The 22,023-nt window shown below is 42.8% G+C and overlaps 1 protein-coding gene across 14 annotated transcripts in view; it reads left to right on the forward strand.

Moving 5' to 3' along the window:
* The window catches only part of PITPNM2 (phosphatidylinositol transfer protein membrane associated 2), a 439,829-nt gene that overhangs the window by 117,585 nt on the left and 300,221 nt on the right, over positions 1-22,023 (forward strand). Inside the window, exon 1 of one of the 14 annotated variants that reach the window (XM_040347303.1) lies at positions 15,411-15,550. The exons of the other annotated variants lie outside the window; for them this stretch is intronic. The gene's annotated coding sequence lies outside the window, so the exon portion shown is untranslated. Of the gene's footprint in view, positions 1-15,410; positions 15,551-22,023 lie in introns of those variants that run through there. 14 annotated transcript variants of the gene reach the window in all.

Genomic DNA, 22,023 nt, shown 5'->3' on the forward strand with positions numbered 1-22,023 from the left:
AAAAACAATGGCCCAGATTCACAGAGAGCAAGGCGCACATTACGCCGCCATAGAGTAACCAATGTACGCTACGCCAACGCAGCGCAGAGAGACAAGCATTGAATTCAGCAAGCCAGTGCTCCCAACGCTGCGCCTGGGTGGAAGTGGGCGTGACCCATGCAAATGAGGCGTGACCCCATGCAAATGATGGGCCGAGCGCAAGACATGTACGTATCACGAACTGCGCATGCGCACACCCCCCCGCGCCTGCTCACAACCACGCCGGCACAACTGCCTAAGCTACGCCGGATCATTGTGTACGCCGTGAGCGTAAAGTCAGACACACGTCCAACGCATAATACGCCGGCTTGTGTTCCCTGGTGCAGACCTGAGCATGTCTGTTGCTGGGTTGCACCTCCTTTATGGGGAATAACTTTAAGCCGGACGTACAACTTAAGCGCATCTCACGTAGCATGCGCCGGGCACACGCAGGTTCGTGAATCGCCGTATTTCCCTCATTTGCATGTTTGACTGGCTAATCAATGGGAGCGGCACCATGTGCCCAGCCTAAATGTGCACCCACCGGAGGCGCATGCGCGGAGGCACCCGTGATGGCTGCTTAAGCCGGGAGCTCCGCACTGACCCGGTCATCTAGCCGCCCTAGCCCGGAACGAGTGGCAGCCGACGGCCCGAATTTTGGCCACACACCTGGGGGAACATTAGTACTGCTTGTCCATGTACAGCAGTGCGGTCCGGAGGGACCCGAGGACCCGTTATTCGCCGGTGGAGATACCGAGCGATTCCAAGATGGCGACCGCGCCTCAGGTAATAGACGCCAGCGCTGGGGGAAAGCAGGAGGACAGACAAAGTATGTCACAAAAACCCATCTCCTATGCAGACATGACTGCTCATGGCGCTCCCGCTCTCCTGTCTATCTCACCTACAGCCATAACTCCTAATATGGAGAATTCCTCACAGCAGCACTCAGCCTCTCCTGTCTCCCCCATGGGAGCTGCACTATCCCCCTCAGGCGCCATTTTCTCCTCAGGCATCCCTGAACCCATTATGCCTCAAAATGCAGGGGAACTTTTTCTAAAACTCTCTGAATTACTGGAGAAAGGCCTAGCCAACACTGCCAACAAAATAACTAATGACATTAGAAATGATTTCCAAAACCTTGGCTCCAGAATGGAGGTGATAGAACAGAAATTGGATATCACTGTCTCTAGGGCTAATCAGAACACTGACCATATACATGATTTGCAAGAACAACTTGACACTGCTTTGAACAGAATTGACGACCTCGAAAATCGTTCAAGGAGAGAGAATTTTAGGGTCAGGGGGATCCCAGAATCCATTTTGGACGTTTCTACAGCTGTGCAGGACCTTATAAAGCACCTGCTACCGTCAATAAACGCTCATAAATTAGAATTGGACAGGGCACACAGGTCTCTTGGCCCTCTCAGAAAGGACGGTTCACCTAGAGACATTGTGGTAAAGCCACATTACTACACAGTTAAAGAGGAAGTAATGAAAGCCTCTCGTCAACATCCCTCCATCCTGTTCCAAGGAGTCAATGTACAAATATTTGCGGACATTTCACCTCTAACCATCCAAAGGCGCAGGGCCCTGAAACCTTTGCTATCCATTCTGATGCAGAAAGAAATTCGATACTGGTGGGCCTTCCCATTTGCCCTGAAGTTTTCACTTAAGGGAAAAACTTATTCCTTCACATCTCTTCATGAGGGGGAAAAAATTCTACTTTCCCTGAAGCTTATTACGCTGGATCCAGCAATGGACACCTCCACCCCACAGGCAGGATCATCCAAACGACCTACTCCTACCAGCCCTATCTCACCGCCATGGAAATCCAATAAGAGCAGACGTCTTAAGGACTCAGTCACAACCTGACTTTTTTGTGTCATTAGATAGGCTTTCTTTTTAGGGTTCCTGTAATGCCCGTGACGGGGCATTTTTTACCCGGGGTTTTCCAACAACTTTGGGAGATCCCTGGTCCATTTGGTTCCATACTTTTTCAACCACCTTGAGTTGTCTTTTTCTCCTTCACAGGATTGACTTTTGCGAGACTTATATTATATTTTATATGCTACTGGTGCCACCGGTTTTGATCCGGGACCCTTCTCAGTTAGGCGGGAGGGACCGGGATCAAAGCTTCTTTGGGGTTTTGCTACTGACACCCAAACAAATTTATTTTTGAACCACTCAGGCTTCCATACATATAGCCAATGACTCACGGTCACTTGACCTAGTCTTAACCTTAGTAGTATTTTTGTTCTGTTACATTGCATTCTGATAGGTATTAATCAGATCCCTTATTCTTTGATCTATGGGCTTCGGCTGCCCTTGTTCTACTTGTTCTAAAATGCTACAGTTTTTTGGTATTATATATTACTAATAATTTTATGTGCCTTATTCCTCTCAGGGATGGCTATGACCGGGGCAGATGCCTTGTGCCCCCGTCCAACCCTCGACTGTGGATTATCCGCTGTCGGGAGTTGGACTGGTAACCCTTGACTTGGGTTACGTGTATGTTTTGTTTGGCGGGAGGGGGGTGGGACTTCTTCCCCCCCACTCTTGCCGGTTTCATTTATTTTGCTTAATTTTATGCTCCTTTCTTCTTTTTTCCTGCTTTTCTAGTCTTTTCTCTAAGGTTGCCAAGCTACGGACAGAGTCCCTCATTAGCCCTTCTTCGGATCCAGGCTCCATATATGCCGTCTGCTCTCGGATCCCACGCCTCCTATCCTCTGGGGTAAGTACACATAGCTACCATATGCTCCTACTATTTATTGGTCATGTCACGTAACTCCACTCCATCTCCACTTCTTCGAATGGTATCCCACAATGTCCAAGGTCTAAATTCCCCTGTCAAGAGGAAGAAAGTGTTCCAATCCTATCGCTCCCAAAAACTAGAGGTACTCCTCCTTCAAGAAACCCACTTTCCTACAAGTTATTCCCCTTCATTCATCCACACTCACTATCCTCAATTCTTTCTGGCAAATGCAGAGGACAAGACAAGAGGGGTTGCAGTGCTCTTCGCCAGATCTTGCAAATTTAAATCTTTATTAGTGCACAGGGACCCTGAAGGGAGATTTATTCTAGTGAAAGGGTGGATAGATGAGCAACTTTTTTCTTTTGTGTCTTATTACGCTCCTAATAGAGGGCAACTTAAATTTTTTCAATCAATGTTCAATGCCTTAGAAACACTCTTGGAAGGGATTGTCATATTGGGGGGGATTCCAATGTGGCGTTCGACCAGAGTCTTGACAAATCCAGACCTATGTCTTCACAATTGACCCGTCCTACTAGGACTAGTTCACAAATAGCTAAACTGATTTTTCAGCGAAATTTAGTGGATGTTTGGAGGGAATTTAACCCCTCCAAAAGGGATTATACCCATTTCTCCAACCCTCACCGCTCTTACTCGAGAATAGACCACATCCTTGTCTCCTCGAGACATGTCCCTCTGATCACTAAAGCACGCATAAAAGAGACAGCTCTTTCTGATCACTCAATGGTGATCTGTTCCCTTCAAGGAAGGACAGGTGTCTTCCGTCAGTTTCACTGGAAGCTTAACGAGACCCTCCTTAAAGACCCTATGGTTGTCTTGGAAATTGAGAAAGCACTGCAGGATTATTTTAGCCTAAACGATGTGGAAGGGATCTCGGCTGAAACTTTGTGGGCTGCGCATAAGGCTACGATCCGTGGTAAGATCATACAAATTGCTGCTAAAATAAAAAAGGACAAAGCTTTGGAAATTGAAAAATTAGATAGGGAATTTACAGATTTGTGCAAACAGCACAAGAAAGATCAAGCTATGATCCGGACCTCTCAGCTGGACGCTGCTAGACTAGCTCTTAACTTAGCACTTACTGTAAGGGCTGAGAGGTCTCTGGGATGGAGCGGAGCGAAATTTTACCAACATACGGATCGAATGAGTACTATGCTTGCCACCAAACTTTCACCGACTTACCGCACATTTTCTCTCCCAAAAATCAAAACTCGCGAGGGGACTGCTACCCTTAACCCCGAAATCATTCTCAAAACTTTCCAAGGATTTTATTCTGAACTTTACCAAGCCGGCGACTCAGCTGAGATTCCTGAGATTCAATCCTATTTGGACAAATTGCCTATCCCTAACCTTCACACTAATCATGTGGAGCTTATGGAGGCCCCTATATCTGTGACGGAAACCTTGGATGTGATTAAAAATTTGAAGGGAGGTTCAGCTCCGGGGCCAGATGGCTTTTCGACCCCTTATTATAAAAACTTTGCGGATATTCTTGCCCCTCACCTTACAAAATTTTTCAACTCTAAAAGAACGGGGGAGGACCTGCATCCCCAGCTGAACGAGGCATTCATATCTGTTATCCCCAAACCTGATAAGGATCCGGAACAGGTAGAAAATTATAGGCCCATCTCGTTGATCAATAACGACATGAAAATTCTCACGAAAATTTTAGCTAACAGAATAAACTCATTTATTACCCATTATATACATAAAGATCAAGTAGGTTTCATACCAGGGAGACAGGGTCCGGACCAGATCAGGCGGGCGATAGATGTTGTTTCGTTACTACAGTCGGGGTGGGATGGAGGTCCTCCCCAGGAAGGATTGCTTCTGTCTTTGGACCTTCAGAAGGCCTTCGATTCCATATCATGGCCTTACCTATTTGAGGTTCTGAAACGGTGGGGGTTTGGGGAGAACTTCCTGGGAACGTTGCGCTCCCTGTACTCAGGACCGCAAGCAAGGGTCAAACTGCAGGGATATTTCTCAGATACTATATTGATCAAAAGAGGGACCAGACAGGGATGTCCCTTGTCTCCTATCATTTTTGCTGTGGCAATAGAAACCTTAGCTATTGTCATCAGGTCCAATCAAGATATTACTGGAGTTTCCTGTGGTCAGCAAACTCACAAATGCGCTTTGTTTGCGGACGACTGCCTCCTATTTGTTACCTCCCCGGGAACCTCATTGGCTGCTATCTGTGAAGTGCTTGATTCTTTTGGACATGTCTCAGGATTAAGGGTCAACATGAAAAAATCAATGGCATTGAACATTAATATTCAACCTGCTCTAGTAGAGCGACTGAAGAATTTGTTTAGATTCCAGTGGGCTGACTCCTCTATTCGTTACTTGGGGATAAATCTGACTAATAAGTTTGAAAACCTTTATCAGGCTAACTTCCCGCCTATGTTCCGTAAACTCGAAACTGATCTACAAACATGGGCCACTCACAAAATATCCTGGCTAGGAAGGATCAATTCGGTCAAAATGACTCTCCTACCTAGACTGCTATATTTATTCAGGTCTCTCCCAATCGCAATTAGGAAAGATCAACTTAAAAAATTCCAGGGCAAAGTGTTGAAGTTTATTTGGAATGGTAGAGGATATAGGCTGCCCCAAAATGTCTTATATGGTCCCATGACTAAAGGAGGTTTGGGTTTACCACTCCTTTATCGTTACTATCAGGCAGCTAGATTGTCCCAACTGTCTTCCATCTACTCCAGCCGAGAGAAACCAGATTGGATTGAGATGGAGGGTCAGGCAGTTCCTAATGATCCTCTGGACGATCTGCTCTGGTGCTCCCAAAAACTAAGACCGGCCTTAATGGCCCCAACTCTCTCTCAGGCATTTAAGCTTTGGGATGACTTAAGGAAATCTCCTGCGCTAATCTCCGATATGCGACCTTTAGCTAATCTGTTCCAGATTTCTCACTTTAATCCGAATAGAGACTCTACGATTTTTCGATGGTGGATGGATAAGGGACTTTATAGGATTGGACACTTTCTTTCCCCAGTGGGCCTGATCTCATTGGCACACTGTGTGGGATCCTTGGGTATGCCCGACTCTGAAAATGATAGATATTCCAGGATATCCCATTTTCTTACATCAATTTGGAAAAATAAACCAAATCCCCCTGAGTTCACCCTTTACGAAAGATGGTGCATTAGCAATAATGAACAGAGAGGTGGCATTTCTATTGTATATAACTCACTTTCGGAACCTACTTCCAAATTCTCTTACATGGAGGCGTGGGAGAAAGATCTACGGATATCCTGGACTCTGGAGAAGTGGCATGAGGTAGGATCGAGATCTTCTAAAGGTCTTATTAATATCTCTTTGATTGAAGCTAACCTTAAAGTATTAATGAGGTGGTACTTGGTCCCTTCCAGACTAGCAGCTATGTTTCCAACCACTTCTTCACTGTGTTTCCGAGGTTGTCAAGCCCAGGGTTCCATGTTGCACATCTGGTGGGAATGCCCTAAAATTAGGGGATTCTGGAACAAAATGTTTTATCTCATCAGGAAGGTAACCGGTATACCGGTTAAAAAATCTCCCCTAATAGCATTACTAGGGGTCGGCGTGCCCCAAACATCTAAATATACTCAAAGATTAGTAGCCTTCATGCTCACAGGTGCCAAAATTACGTTGGCGGGTGCTTGGAAACAACCTTCTGTCTCTGTCCTGTTGGCCAAGAGGAAAATCTCTTGGATCATGCACCAGGAGAAGATGGTAAGTTCAATACTCAATTCTTCCAAAACCTTTGAGGCGGTATGGGAACCCTGGGCTAGATATATAGGTTTACCTATGATATAAGGATAAGAGAGGGTGGAGATCCTCCATCTTGTCCTTGGTCTTCCTACCTTATTATTTCCAGGGTCTGTGGCCCGGTCAGCATAGTCCGTAGCTGGCAACACCAACCTATACTCTCTCTTTCCTTTTCTTTCTAGGTCTCTTTGACCCTTTATCTTCTTTCTTTCCTTTTTCCTCCTTTCAGGTACATCTTCATATAGAGTTGAAGATAGAGTAGTCAGTTTAACTTTAATGATTACATCAGAGTGTTTTTGGCCTCTTTATACATATTTTTTTCTTCTTTTCCTTTTTATTGCCATAAAGTACCACTGGAGATTATTACTCATTTACTATGCTTCCTTCTGTAATCTCCAGCCCTCACTGAAAAAGTGATTACGCGATAGCATATTCCTTACTCTGGGATTTGCCCACGACTCCGGAAACTTCAGTTATTCCGGGACCGGGGGTTCATTTTTACTTTTATTTAGCACATCTAATGTGTTTGACGTATTAACTGATTCTTAGGCACAGTGTGAACCCATTGAGGGTGCCAGGAATACAGTCATTATTAGGTGCTATTTTCTTTTTATTTTATAAATATTAACTTATTTCCTTATTTATTTATTTGTCATTTCCCGTTTCCCCTTTTTTTTCTTCCCTTTGAACAATGCAAGTTCGAGGGTGGGGGGAGGAGGAAAGGAGGAAAAGAGAAAAAATAGGGTGGGGGAAAAGCCACTTTGTTCTACGCATAGTGATGTCTTTGCTCTAAAATGTTTTGTAAATTTTACCTTTGTATTGTATGTATATCACTCGGCCCCAGGCTATTCTGGTGGCTCTTGCAATGTACTGCACTGCTTTCCAATAAATATCTTTAAACTTGAAAAAAAAAAAAATGTGCACCCACCCTACGCCGGCAGGGTGTAGCCTGTTTTAAGGCGCATATCTGTTCGTGGGTCTGGCACACAGATACGACGGCGCACATTTGTACTTACGTCGGTGTAACCTGTTATACGTCGGCGTAAGTGCTTTGTGAATCTGGGCCAATGTAAATTTCTCCAAATGTTGTTTACTTATAGTGGAAGACCAAGACCCTGAAGCTGTACATTCGATGACTTGACAACAGTTGATTTTGAAACGAATGTAATTTCCAAATGAAAACCACTATTAGAAAATCATTTGTTCTATAAAAAATTCCCATCTTTCTATTTTTCCATCTTGCTCTGAATTTTCTCATCTCTACAGTCAAGAATAAACATTAAAAAATCAAACAAACTTTCTTGAATCTAAAGTTCTTGAATGAAACATTACATACAACAGGTATCTAATGTTCTTGTAATAAAAATAACATAGTGGTCATAAACAGTACATGGCCTTCATCAGGTTTCAACAGCAACCCACATTGGGAGCTGTGTATTTGTGTCTTTCTGCAATGTTAATAAAGCTGACACTTGAAATATTTTAAAGTGGGGTTCCGGGCATATTTTTTTTTTTTTGCAAGCTAAAATTAATCACATTAGATAGTCCCTAAAACATATTAACCTCCCTGGCGGTCTTCCCGAGACTGACTCGGGGTTAGATTTTCCTGCTACTATCGGTAACCCCGAGTCAGTCTCGGCTCGCCTCGCTGAATCCACAGGCACTTTTTACTTACCTTGTCCCTGGATCCAGCGATGCCACCGCGCTGTGTGAGCGAGCGGGACCTCGCTCGATTCACATAGTGCCTCCGTGTGACGCCGATCTCCGTTCCCTGCGACGTTACGACGCACGGGGACGGAGAACGGCGCCAAATTCAAAAACGTAAACAAACACATTACATACAGTATACTGTAATCTTATAGATTACAGTACTGTATGTAAAAAAAACACACCCCCCCTGTCCCTAGTGGTCTGCCCAGTTTCCTGCATGTCATTTTATATAATAAAAACCTTTTTTTCTCCCTGCAAACTGTAGATTGTCCATAGCAACCAAAAGTGTCCCTTTATGTCAAAAATAGTTTTAGATCAGCTAAAAAACAGCGATAATAAATTATAATCACTTGCAGAATTGTGCGATAGCGATTTGTGGGGAAATTCGTCATAAAAAAAAAAAATAATGACAGCAACAATTCTGCAACTGAGCAAATTTCAGTGATTTTAATTTGATTACATTATTGAATAATTTTTATTATAATTATATTATTATTTGTTATAATTATTTATAATTATTTATTATATTATAATTTATAATTTTGTTTTTAAAAAAATGTAATACACAGGATGCCTATTAGAATCTTGTTTGGTCAGATTTAAGTGAGTTATTTCTAAAAATTACAGACCTACAATATAAAACGCCAAATTTCCTTGCAAATAATGGTACCGCTTTCAGCATGTTTTTTCTGAAAGAATCATACCGCCAGGGAGGTTAATAGCTCCCCAATTGTTCCAGAAATCATTGCAAACACTTGCCTTATATCCTCCAGCTTATGTTGTGGCCGTATCCATCATATGTGTGGGCATGTGAAGCCCAGTTCCTTTTTCTTCCTGGTTTTCAGGGAGAGGTGCATGCTGGGCAATTTTTTTAGGCACAGTAATGCCCAGAGACTCCTGGGAAATGAGTGTCATCATTTCCCAGGAGGCAATGGGGTCTTAGGACAGGAAGTTGAACCACCTAGGACCAGGAACTAGGCAGATTACGAAATCTGCCTAGTAACAGCCAGATAGAAGCGAGTAAAACATGTTTTTTATTATTTTTTTTACATTGAAGGCAAGCTGTTAATAGAAGGTTCATTTTTAGGGTGGAACTCCGCTTTAATTAAAGGAGTTGTAAACCAAAAAAAATTTTCACCTTAAAGTGGAGTTCCACCCATAAATATAACATTACATCAGTAGTTTTAAAAAAATGTCATTAGCCCTTTAAGAAATGTTTTATTTTTTTTTAGATGCCTTCAAAGTGTTGTTGCTAGGCAGAATAGTTAATCTTCCCTCTTCCTGCACCTAGGTGCTTAAGCTTCCTAACCTACACCGCACAGACTCCTGGGAATGTAGTGGGTGTAACTTTCCAGGAGTCTGTACACTCCCCTGTGCACTCCCCAGTCTCGAAGAATCATGTGACTTAGGTTTCAGATCAGGTTTCAGCACCTGTACTGTCCATTACACTGCTTGTGCAGCACTGAGCATGTGTGAGATCTGCAAGGCTGAAATCCAGGAAGTCATACAGTCTGGCTTCATGATGCCCACACTTAAGATGGCCCCAGTCAATTTCTATTTTATAAAGTGTCTATATGCTGTAACAACCTAACAAAAGGGACCTTAGTTTACAGACTAACTTTACTAGAATACATTAAGCTTGTGTATTACAGGGGTATTTATATTTAAAAAGTGAAATTGTGTCCGGAACTCCGCTTTAATGCAATCTATGCATTACAGGGGTGTCAAACTCAATTTCATGGAGGGCCGCATCAGAATTATGATTGTCCTCAAAAGGGCCGGTTGTATCTGTAAGATTAGATTTCCATCGCTTCTCCTCCCCTTACATTACATGTCAAGAGCCCCCCCCCCCACCATCAGAAGTTGAGTCCTCCACCCTCCCTTAAATCACAGTGCACCCCCCTTTCCTTATGCAGCTGCTGGGAAGAAGATAGATCTATTGCTTGAAAGCAGAAAGTAAGGGTCTGGAGTAGGACCAGAGGAGGGCTGGAGCTCTCCTGCAGCTACAGGAGAGGTGCAAGGGCCACATGAAATGGCCTTGAGGGCTGGATTCGGCCCGCGGGCCTTGTGTTTGACACCTGTGCATTAAGGTGAAAAAAACATCTGAAGATGCCGCCCCCCCGTTTTACTTACCTGACCCCTCCAAAGTCCCTCGCTTGATCCCGAGATCCTCTTCGCTGCTCAGCCTGGCCGCTGATTGGCTAGAGCGGATGGATTGAGAGCAGCGCAGCCATTGGCTGGCGCTGCTGTCAATCACATCCAGTGATGCGGCGCGCCCCCCGAGGGGCGGGGCCGAGTGATACAGTGAGCGGCTATGGCTCTCTCGCATGAATGTGGTGAGTAATTGCGGGGAGGATCAGAGACAGCCGCTGAGGGACCCCCAAAGACGTGGAGGTAAGTATAAAATGTTTGTTATTTTAAAGAAAAAAAAATCCTATAGTGACCCACTGCCCACCGGGCCTATTCTGGCACTTCTCTCCTTCATGTAAAAATCACAATTTTTTTGCTAGAAAATGAATCATAACCCCCAAGCATTATATATTTTTTTTAGCAGACATCCTAGGGAATAAAATGGCAGTCATTGCAATACTTTTTGTCACACCGTATTTGCGCAGCAGTCTTACAAGCGCACTTTTTTTGGAAAAAAATCACTTTTTTGAATAAAAAAATAAGACAACAATAAATTTGGCCCAATTTTTTTATATATTGTGAAAGATAATGTTACGCCAAGTAAAATGATACCCAACATGTCACGCTTAAAAATTGCGCCCGCTCGTGGCATGGCGTCAAACTTTTACCGTTTAAAAAATTCTACAGGTTGCATTTTTTGAGTTGCAGAGTAGGTCTAGGGCTAGAATTATTGCTCTCGCTCTAACGATTGCGGCGATACCTCACTTGTGTGGTTTGAACACCGTTTTCATATGCGGGCGCTACTTGCGTATGCGTTCGCTTCTGTGCGCGAGCTCGTCGGGACGGGGCGCTTTAAAAAAAAGTTTTTTTGGTTTTCTTATTTATTTTTATTTAGTTTATAATTTTTTACACTGAAATAAACATCCCCTGTAATAGAAAAAAGCATGACAGGTCCTCTTAAATATGAGATCTGGGGTCAAAAAGACCTCACATCTCATATTTAGACTTAAATGCAAAAAAAGAAAAAAATACATTGAAACTGTCATTTTTTCAAATGACAAAAAAAAAATGTTTCTTTAAGAGGCTGGGCGGGACTGACAGTTTGACGTCACTTCCGCCCAGCAGAGCTATGGGGACGGGTGGGGGCGCTTTTTCCCTCACTCGCAATCCCCACACAGCTGCCGAACAGACCCGATCGCCTCCGCCGCTACCGACGGCTCCGGTAAGCGGCGGAGGGCGCGGGAGAGCGGCGGGAGGGGGGGCCCTCTTCCACCACCGATAACGGCGATATCGCGGCGAATCCGCTGCTGAGACCGCCGTTATCATTAACAGAACCGCCCACTGAAGAGATGGATATCTTGGTTGTGGCAGCAGCTGCTGCTGTTACCGAGATATCCATCTTTAAAAACAGGACGTATTTTGACTATGGGTCGGTGGGCAAGTGGTTAATATAAAACTCCTCCAGTCCTCGGCCCAGTGGCTGATCAAAGAAAACAATATTTATGACCAGCCTTACACACAGATCATAAATTCTAAATCTGTTGTTAAAATAGAGGTGGGAGGTCCATAATCCTTGTTGGGTGGGGCTCATGTCAGTGGGCATTTTTTTCCTGCATTTGTCATGTGTTTGTAACCCATGTCAAATGCAGGTCAGACAAATCACATGAGCTATACACATCGCAGTTCAGTAACTGCATTGGACCTCCTTTGTGTTGCACTTCATTTCTTTGGGAGCAGCATGTCCTCTTGAGGTGTTTTTGAACTGATAGCAAAGCAGGTCAAATGCAACCTTTGTTGTTCAAACGTATTTGCCATTCAAACACATGCATTTGAATAGCAAACACGGCATTTGAAAAGAATGTCTGTCAACATGAGCCCCTAGAGAAACTGCCTGGACATCATAATGTTATTATTCTAGGTGTATTTGAAAGGTTCTGAATAAGGTCCTTGAAGATGCACCAGAGGGCCTTCAAAGGGCACATTAATGCATGTGTTTAAGAGCCTAGTGTAGGTGAGTCCTTACCTCTCTCTTACTACTCTTTTTTTTTTTTTTGGATACCACTTCCAGATTGTGGTCACAAACAATTAAATGTTAAAGAACTTTAATTATGGCTTTAAATAAAGTGTTTAAGCAAGTATAATTAGAAACAAACCACTTTTATTTTATTTTTTTATAGTGGATAGGTATTAAAACACCTGTCAAGCTCGGGAGAATCGCCCTTATCTTGTTTACCGTCATCGCCGGAGGTGAGAGTGAAAACAAATTCCCAAATTTTGGGTTGTCGCCAGAACAGGAATAAAGGGGAAATCTTCCTGTGAGGACTAGTTCTGGTGAGAACTAGGGATTCCCTCAAATTGGAGGGATTTCCTCTCACTTCTGTAGTAGCCGTGGGACTGGAAGTAAAGAGAAAGGTCTCCAGTGGGACACAGAAAGAAAAAAAGATGGGGTTATGACCCTTCCTTACTCAATCCAAAATGGGGGGGAAAAGGTTTTGCCTTTAAGTTCTACTTTAAAGTAGATCTTGCAGTAAGTCTCTCAGTGGAATGATGACCTCTGTGGTAAGTGATCATTATAATAAAGCTCAACATATATATTTTGAATATATTGGCATGAACATATTTTAGTCTAAAGACTGTTATGCACTGCTCAAATTTTTTCCGCTATTAACCACTTCCATACCAGCCACCGTCATATGACGTCCACAAAGTGTCTCTACCATCCAGAGTGGACGTCATATGACGTCCTGGACTTTGAAGGGGGATATCTGAATGATGCCTGCAGCGAGAGGCATCATCCAGATATCTATCTCTTGTGCCGGCGATTCTGCACAACGTAAGAACGATCATAGCAGCGGTTCCGCCACTAGATCGTTCTTACAGGCGGCGGGAGGGGACATCCCCCCCTCCCGCCGCCATCCAGTGCTTCTCCGGGCTCTCCCGTGCCATCGGGGGCCCGGAGAAAGAATCGTCCGGCGCTGGCAGGAAGTATAGAGATGACTGGTGACCAGATGGTCACCAGTCATCTCTATGACCGTCGGAGGACTCGGGCGCGATGTGATGACGTCACGCCCGGGTCCCGTAAGTAAACAAAGCCGCGATTGCGGCTGTAAGCCACAGTATTCATGAGATCAGTGAATTTTTTTCACCGATCTCATGGTTTTCAGCCTGGAGGAGAGATGTGGGGTCTTATTGACCCCCCCCCCATCTCTCCATAAAGAGGACCTGTCACACACATTCCTATTACAAGGGATGTTTACATTCCTTGTAATAGGAATAAAAGTAATAAAAAAATAAAAAAAGTGTAAAAAAATAAATAAATATGTAAAATAAATAAATAATAATAATAAAAAAAATTAAAACGCCCCTGTCCCCGGTAGCTCGCGCGCAGAAGCGAACTCACACGCAAGTCCCGCCGACATATGTAAACGCCGTTTAAACCACATATGTGAGGTATCGCCGCGTGCGTTAGAGTGCCAGCAACAATTCTAGCACTAGATCTCCTCTGTAAATCTAAACTGGTAACCTGTAAAAAATTTCAAAGCCTTGCCTATGGAGATTTTAAAGTACCGAAGTTTGGCGCCATTCCATGAGTGTGCGCAATTTTAAAGCATGACATGTTAGGTATCTATTTACTCGGTGTAACCTAATCTTTCATATTTTACAAAATAATTGGGCTAACTTTACTGTTTTGTTATTTTTTTAATTCATGAAACAATTTATTGCGCAAATACCGTACAAGATAAAACGTTGCAATGACCGTCGTTTTATTCCATAGGGTGTCTGCTAAAAAAACATATATAATGTTTGGGGGTTCTGAGTAATTTTCTAGCAAAAAAATTATGATTTGTACATGTAGGAGAGAAGTGCCAGAATAGGCCCGGTATGGAGGTGTGTATAAAAGCCCTGTATTGAAGTGGTTAACTTTTGTCGAAGGAACCGGTTGGAAATTTTTTTGGCCGGACAGTGACTACATCTAACCAGGCAGGGCCGATCCGCCCTATAGGCTCACTATGCAAGCCGCTTAGGGCCCCACAAAGCTGTGGAGGGCCCCCCCCCAAATTACTAGAGGCCCCGCCTGGTAAAAAGTTATTTGCATGGGAGAAGAGGTAAGAAGTAACCCCCCCCCCTGCTTCTCACTTTAATGTAGGATGTAATTTCCGACAGCAGAACACCCCCCTCCACCCCGCTTCTCAACTTTAATGTGACATGTCATTTTCGGCAGCCCCCCCGCTTCTCAACTTTAATGTGACATGTCATTTTCGGCAGCCCCCCCGCTTCTCAACTTTAATGTGACATGTCATTTTGCTTAGGGCCCCAGGGAGGTCAGGATCGGCACTGCAACCAGGTGCTGGCACTGCTCAGATAATCTGACAGCCGCAAGCACTGGCTGTCAGAATACAATAATCGGCAGGATATAGTTGACCATTTGCGCTGTTTAGTTTGGATGGAGGAATCTGTAGTATTTATTTTGTTCCGCATGGAGTCTGAACAAAAGAAATCTAATTGTGTGTGGCCAGATTTAGTTAGGGCTGAGCAACCCACACGTTGCCAGCTGCTGATAGACTACAAGTCCAGATGCATCATACTAGCTGCCAGTTTTTAGTGCATGCTGGGGTTTAGAGTAGACATACATTGGTGTAGAAGAAAATATTTGCTGTCTGTTTATGTAATGCATGTTTTCCTCACATTGAGCAATGTAGGAAAAGGTGTTCCCTCTGGTGCCGTGCTTTGATGGCCTCCTGTGTTCAGCTGAGCAGTTAAATAGCAGCATTCCATGCCCATCTGCTATTAGTCACTGTGTCCACAAGCTCTACGTTTATATCACGGGTACAGGATGTGTGTGATGGCTGCTTTGTAACTCTACCATATCCCTGCATCTTCTTCAGCCTCATCTCTCTTCTCCATGGCAACTTAGTTCTACGCTCTTTCAGGAGATGAGAGAAATTAATCTGCTTTTTTTTTTTTTTTTTCTTTGTGGCTTTCTTCGTTCTCTGTCTCTATTTTTGAGCATGGCTCTTGCATTCTCAGTGGCATGCATGGTTCGTTATGCTTCTCACGCCTGCTAAGCAAAGAGAGTCAAGGATGGCAAGTGATGACGATGAAGCCTGCAGTGAAGGACTGGGTGCATCCCGTGTGGGGCATTAGCTTGGCAAACACAAGGTAATGCATTGCAAACCTCAGATTAGGTGTGCTTGTTGTTAAATTAGCAGCCTCCCATCTTCTCTCGGCATAGTAAATGAAATCCCTGTGGAATAAGGGGTGGCCTGTGAAAAAATGTGCAGCATCTATTTGTCATATCTGTCTTCTGTCTTCATCTTGCTAGCTAGTTTACTTGAAACCTTAACCCTTACCCTTCTGCTGCGGATGATTTCTTTATGTTTAGTCTCCGCCGGCCATTTCGTTTTAAGCATTGCAGTGAATGATTAAGTTACATGTGCTTCGTTGCTCTGAATCAGCAGACTGGAGCCTTCTGTGCTACCAGCACAGCAAGCTTTAGGCCTGTGGACCAGCTTCAGGGCTCCTTAAAGTCCATCACAGTGAGTATGTTAAGCGTATTCGGTAGCTCAAAGAGAAATATGCAGAACAGTCAGGAAACTGAAATCTGATTAGTCGATCAGGATTACTGTTCACTGCACATAGTCTCTTCTGTTTGCATAACTGAATAGGTGTCTTATATTGGTACATGCCACCCCAAGGAGCCTTGTAAGGATGTAATTACCATGCACATACTATAGTTTGTCAAAAGACTTAAGGGTTTGTAAAGGTAAAACATTTTTCCCTAAATAGCTTCCTTTACCTTAGTGCAGTCCTCATTCACTTACCTCATCCTTCGATTTTGCCTTTAAATGTCCTTATTTCTTCGGAGAAATCCTCACTTCCTGTTCTTCTGTCTGTAACTACACACCGTAATGCGAGGCTTTCTCCCTGGTGTGGAGAAAGCCTCTTGAGGGGGGAGGGGGCGAGCAGGAGTGTCAGGACACACTCTACTTTGCAGATCGAGAAAGGAGCTGTGTGTTAGTGGGCGTCCTGACACTCCTGCTCGCCCCCTCAAGAGGCTTTTTGCACACCAGGGAGAAAGCCTCGCATTACGGTGTGTAGTTACAGACAGAAGAACAGGAAGTGAGCATTTCTCAGAAGAAATAAGAACATTTAAAAGCAAAATGGAAGGATGAGGTAAGTGAAGGAGGACTGCACTAAGGTAAAGGAAGCTATTTAGGGTGAAAAAAAAAATACCTTTACAACCCCTTTAAGATTACCATTGGTATAGATTTGGTCACACTGGCTTATATTTATTCAAATTTATGAGGTCTGTCTATGTTTTCAGCATATTTTGTTTTGCTGAAGTGCAGTAGGCCCCACACACACCTAAGTATTTTGTAGCTCGAAGCTTGAATCTCCAAAATGCTAAACATCCAAAAGTCTATATATTTAGATGGTGGCCGTCAACATATCGGTGCTTGGATACCTGTAGCTTGGCCACCCGTAAAGCGCCGGTGGTTTGGCCGCGCTGCCCATTAATTTCAATGGGCAGGAGTAGTGGAGGAGCGGTGTACACCGCGTCTTCAGCCCTCCAAAGATGCTGCTTGCAGGAGTTTTTTTAACGTCCTGCCAGCGCATCGCCAAGGGCTTTCACACTGAGTCTGCAGAGGAGCCATTTTTCAGCCACTTTACAGGCGCTATTTTTAGCCCAAAAGCGCCTTAAAAACACGCCAATGTGAAATGAGTCTTCCAGAATCAACTGAGCTGGCTAGAACTCGTCTCTCTGATGAAGTCTATTCCATATCTTCACAGCTCTTAGTGTGAAGAAGCCTTTCCTTATGTTTAGATTAAACCTCTTTCCCCCAGCGGGCGGGAAAACAGGTGGAAAAGGCGAAAAAACATTCCTTGTCAGTAAATGTGGGAATAACACAGGGAAAGCCCACAAACCTGATAGAAAACCGAGAAGGTAAAGGGGAGGAATCTTATTTAGGTTGTAAACAGTTGTTTCAATTAGTCTGTGCAGGTATATTCCATCCAGTAATACAACGTGGTCAATAATTTGGAGTGAGTGGTTTTTCAATGAGTTGGTAAGACTTTCCATCACTCTGCTATCCTCTCCCTGTCTGAGCCACTGTTGGATTGTTGGCTGTTTGGAGATTTTCCACAGTGCTGCCAAAGTGGTGTTTTAGGGAGTGGTTGTTCTGTACATTTTTGGGAGATGCCATGAACTTGCAACGCATCTAAGTTGACAGGACCAAAATATTATTATTTATTTATTTTATTCATTTTAATTTTATTTATTTATTTTATTCATTTTAATTTTATATATTACAGGTACGTATAGTAATATATATATAAAGAATGTTCGAGTGTTTGTCTTATGCTGCGTACACACGATAGGTTAGTCTGATTAGAACGGTCTGATGGACCGTTTTCATCAGACCCAACCGATCGTGTGTGGGCCCCATCGGTTATTTATCCATAGGTTAAAAAAATAGGAACTTGTTTTAAAATTATCTGATGGATAAAAAAACTATAGAAAAAAATGATCATCTGTAGGTACGTCCATCATTTTAAAATCCATGCATGCACAGAATCGAGTAGACGCATGCTTGGAAGCATTGAACTTCATTTTTTTCAGCACGTCGTTGTATTTTACGTCACCGCGTTCTGACACGATCGTTTTTTTAACTGACGGTGTGTAGGCACGACTGATCATCAGTCAGCTTCATCAGATAACTGATGGAAAAATCCATCAGACCGTTTTCATCAGACTAACCTATCGTGTGTAAAGGGCAATACTTTCTTTCGCAACCTGTTGTTCCTTTAGAATTTGTGTGCTCTTGATTTCCTTTTTATATATCTTGTTATATTCCTTTTAACTTTCAAATATAAAAAATAAATAAAAATCCTTCCTTTTTTAAATATTTGAAATGCCATTTTCCTATTTTTTGTGACATAGGTCAGTGATGGCGAACCTTGGCATTCAGATGTTTTTGGAACTACAGTTCGCATGATGCTCATGTACTCTGCGGTGTAGGTGAGCATCATAGGAAATGTAGTTCCAAAACATCTGGTGTGCCAAAATTCGCCATCACTGACATAGGTTATACTTCCTATTGCCCACAGGAATATATTTTGCAATTTGTTTGCATATGATCAATATGAAGCCTGTCCCTTGATAACAGTATCTCCTCATATCCAAGTCTTGGAGAGCAGCCCTCAGCATTGGAAAATGTGTTCTCCTAAAATAAAGTGTTTTGGTCTTTCTAGTATGTGCTCATTGTTTACATCTCAATTAAATTAATTCATATTATTGTCACGGCTGCCCAGATTTTCTTTTATATCAAAATTTTTAATGAGCTCAACATTGTTTGAGATTAACAGATCCAGTAGAGCATTCATTATAGTTTGGGCTTCTATAAACTGTCCTATAAAGCTGTCTTGTATTAGCTTTACAAATGTACGCCCTTTGTCTGTTGCCATTATGCTAGTCAATTTCAGGGTAGTTAAAATTACCCATCATTACAACTGTCCCAGCCTTTGCAGCTCTTTCTGTCTGTGTAAGGAACTTTCTGTACTGACATTCTGCCCGTGTGTATGGGGCTTTACTCACCACTCACTGCAGTGCCGGGCTGGGAAGAGAGTGGGTGGCTCAGGCTCTTAGCTAAAGCTCTTAAAGAAGCTGAGCTAGCTGTCGGTGAGGCATCTGCGTGAATCCTAACATTATTGTCTGGATTCTTCTAGAGCTTGGACTAGCTCTTTGGCGTCAGCGGATTCTGGGTCACAGGAGTAAGTTCAGTCCTGTGATCCACAAGAGAAGTATGGTCTAAACAGCTATGTGCAGTGTCATGGATCTTGGAATGCTGAAGTGTTTAAATATGTTACACAGTGGGGGGTCTTCTGCCCTGTCTTAAGGCTAACACCCCCCCCCCCCAAGACGGCTCCATGGTCTGGAGGAAAAGCATTGTTCTGTGTTTGGCTGTTTGTGTACTTTGATTGCCCCCTGGGGCTTCTGTCTCATTACACATAGCAGTCCTCCTATTCAAGCTATCGGATCAATCCCTGCTGACCCTGTTTCAAGTCCTCATTTGCATGGCTAAGAGGACCTAATTGAGAACTACAATGTACTTTACAATTGACCAATAGGAAAGCGGTTGTTGGGGGCGGGGTGTTCAAACTGCTGTATAAAAGTGTGTTGTGTGCATCCAATAAAAGAGTTTCCTGTTTGAACTTACATGCAGCCTGCCTGGTGTTTGTTCTGATGGATTTCGAACGGCACATAGCTGTAGTTCGAATCCCAGAGCCTTGGATGACCGAACCATCAGACGTTGCGATCTGCAATCTGTTTCAACAGCAGCAGAGGAGTGTCGGGAGAGTGGAACCGAGCGAGCAAGGGTCTCGTTACATGCAATTTAACTAAATGCATGGAATGTGTTAACATAACTTTCTAAAATATAGAGAAATCTGTCCAATAAGGACACAGGCAGCAAAAATATTAAAGAGTTGTTATTCTTCTTTTGTCTTAGGAGAATTTAAGGCAGCTATACGTGGATTGAAATTTGGCTGGTTCTGCAGGGACAAGCCAAATTTTGATTCATGTATGGGCAGGCTGGTTGTACAGAAGTCGATCTACCGATCAGTTTTCTGTTCAACCAGGATGTCAGGTTTTTCCCGATTGATCAGTGCTGCCAGCTGTAGCTGGCAGCACTGATCATTGTATTCTGACGTTGAGGAAGGCTCCCCGCTGTTAGAATACAGTAGCTCAGTGGGAAGTATTTCCCCATCTACATCGAGTGGGGAAATTGGATAATTAATTTTTTTTCTCTCTTTGTTCAACCCACATTTTATGTCACATGATATTTTCACAGCTGTTTGCCAAACACAAATATGTAGAAAAAAATATACTAAAAATTATTTTGGTGCACACGAACACAAAACAATACCCAACATTTTGATAACATTTTAAGTATGATGATGCATTGAGTAAATATATGCCAAACATGTCAAGATTCAAAACTGTGCACACTTGTGAAACCTCAACAAACTACAGTACCTGAAATTGTCCATAGGTAACTCTTTTACAGGTTTTTAGTTTAAAGATAAACGTAAGCTATGGCACTAGACTTATTGCTCTCACTCTGACATTCGTGGTAATCACACATGTGGTGCAATCACTATTTACATATGTGTGCGTGTTTACATTTGCGAATAAGAAAGAGAGACAGGTGCTTTTAATTTTTTTTTTTAAAGGTTTTTTTTTAACACTTTTTTTCATTCAACTTTATTGCTATCATAAGGTGTGAACAATCCCCTTGTGAAAGCTTTGGCCAGGGACAGATACTCTTTTTCTGAGATATTGGGGGTCTTTAGACTCTCAATGTCTCTCCTGCCCTTTCCAAGCATCTAATCCAGTGCAGATAGTGCATGCACACACAGCTAAAATTGTCTGGGCTCAGGGCCATGCCAGAAATGCAAACTGAGCGCTTTTCAGAGGACCGGCAGTGATAGCGGGCGCCAGTGTTAATTTAGTCTACTAAAACATTTTAGTCGACTAAATTAATACTATTTTAGTCGACTAAATTACGACTAAAACTAAAACAATTGAGATTACTAAAATACGACTAAAACTAAGATGGCATTTTAATCAAGACTAAAATGGGACTAAAATTAAAATGCCATTTTAGTCAAAAGACGCCCTGTACACACGAGTCAGACTGACTTTTTCCATCGGATATTCCGATCACGTGTATGCCCCATCGGAGTAATTCCATCAGAAATTCAGATAAATTCCATCTGAGTTTACATAGAGAACATGTTCTATTTTACTCCGATGGAATTCTGTTGGAATTCCGATGTGAATTTGGTCGGACAAAGGTCAGATCGTGTGTACACAGCATAAGACTAAAACTAAATTGAAATTTCACTTCAAAATTAGCACTGGTCTGTAGTGCATGTTCATACCTCAATACCATAAATAATAGCATATTCGATTTTTCATTCCAGCAGTATATGAGTTTGGAAATTGTAAAGAAAAGTTAACTAATGCATTACAATTTAATTACACCCATTAGATTTTAGACAACTAAAATTAGTTTTAGTCCACTAAAATGTACTGGAGATTTAGTCGACTAAATATGAATAATACTAAAACAATTGCAGAACACTAAAATAGGACTAAGACTAAAATGCCATTTTAGTCCTAAGACTAAAACAAAATCGGAATTTGTTGCCAAAATTTACACTGGCGGGTACTTAAACTTAGCTTTAATGTTAATAGTGCAGAGAGCTTTATAATAGAGATTTGTGATTCTCCATAACATTTCAGTATGTATGATGCCATCTTTTTGTGAAATGTTGCAAAATGTTTAGTGGTTTCAGCATTGTTTGCCAATACCCACACCCATTCTATGTCTTATACTTCTGTTTTCTGACAATGTACTATATTGTATTTTTACGTGGTGCTTTTTGAAACCCTGCGAACCAAAAAAGTGAACTGGAAAATGCGGTTAACGCAGTACTCCCATTGTATAAATTGACGTACATAAGTAGAGGGTGTCCTATGAAGTATGAGAGGGTGTGGCGGCCTTGGACTGATCCCTCATTTGTTGCTAACCCCTGAGTTGTACGTGGATGGGCTATCCCTGGCACCA

Source organism: Rana temporaria, chromosome 1 (assembly GCF_905171775.1).
Source record: "Rana temporaria chromosome 1, aRanTem1.1, whole genome shotgun sequence".
NCBI classification, from domain to species: Eukaryota; Metazoa; Chordata; class Amphibia; order Anura; family Ranidae; genus Rana; species Rana temporaria.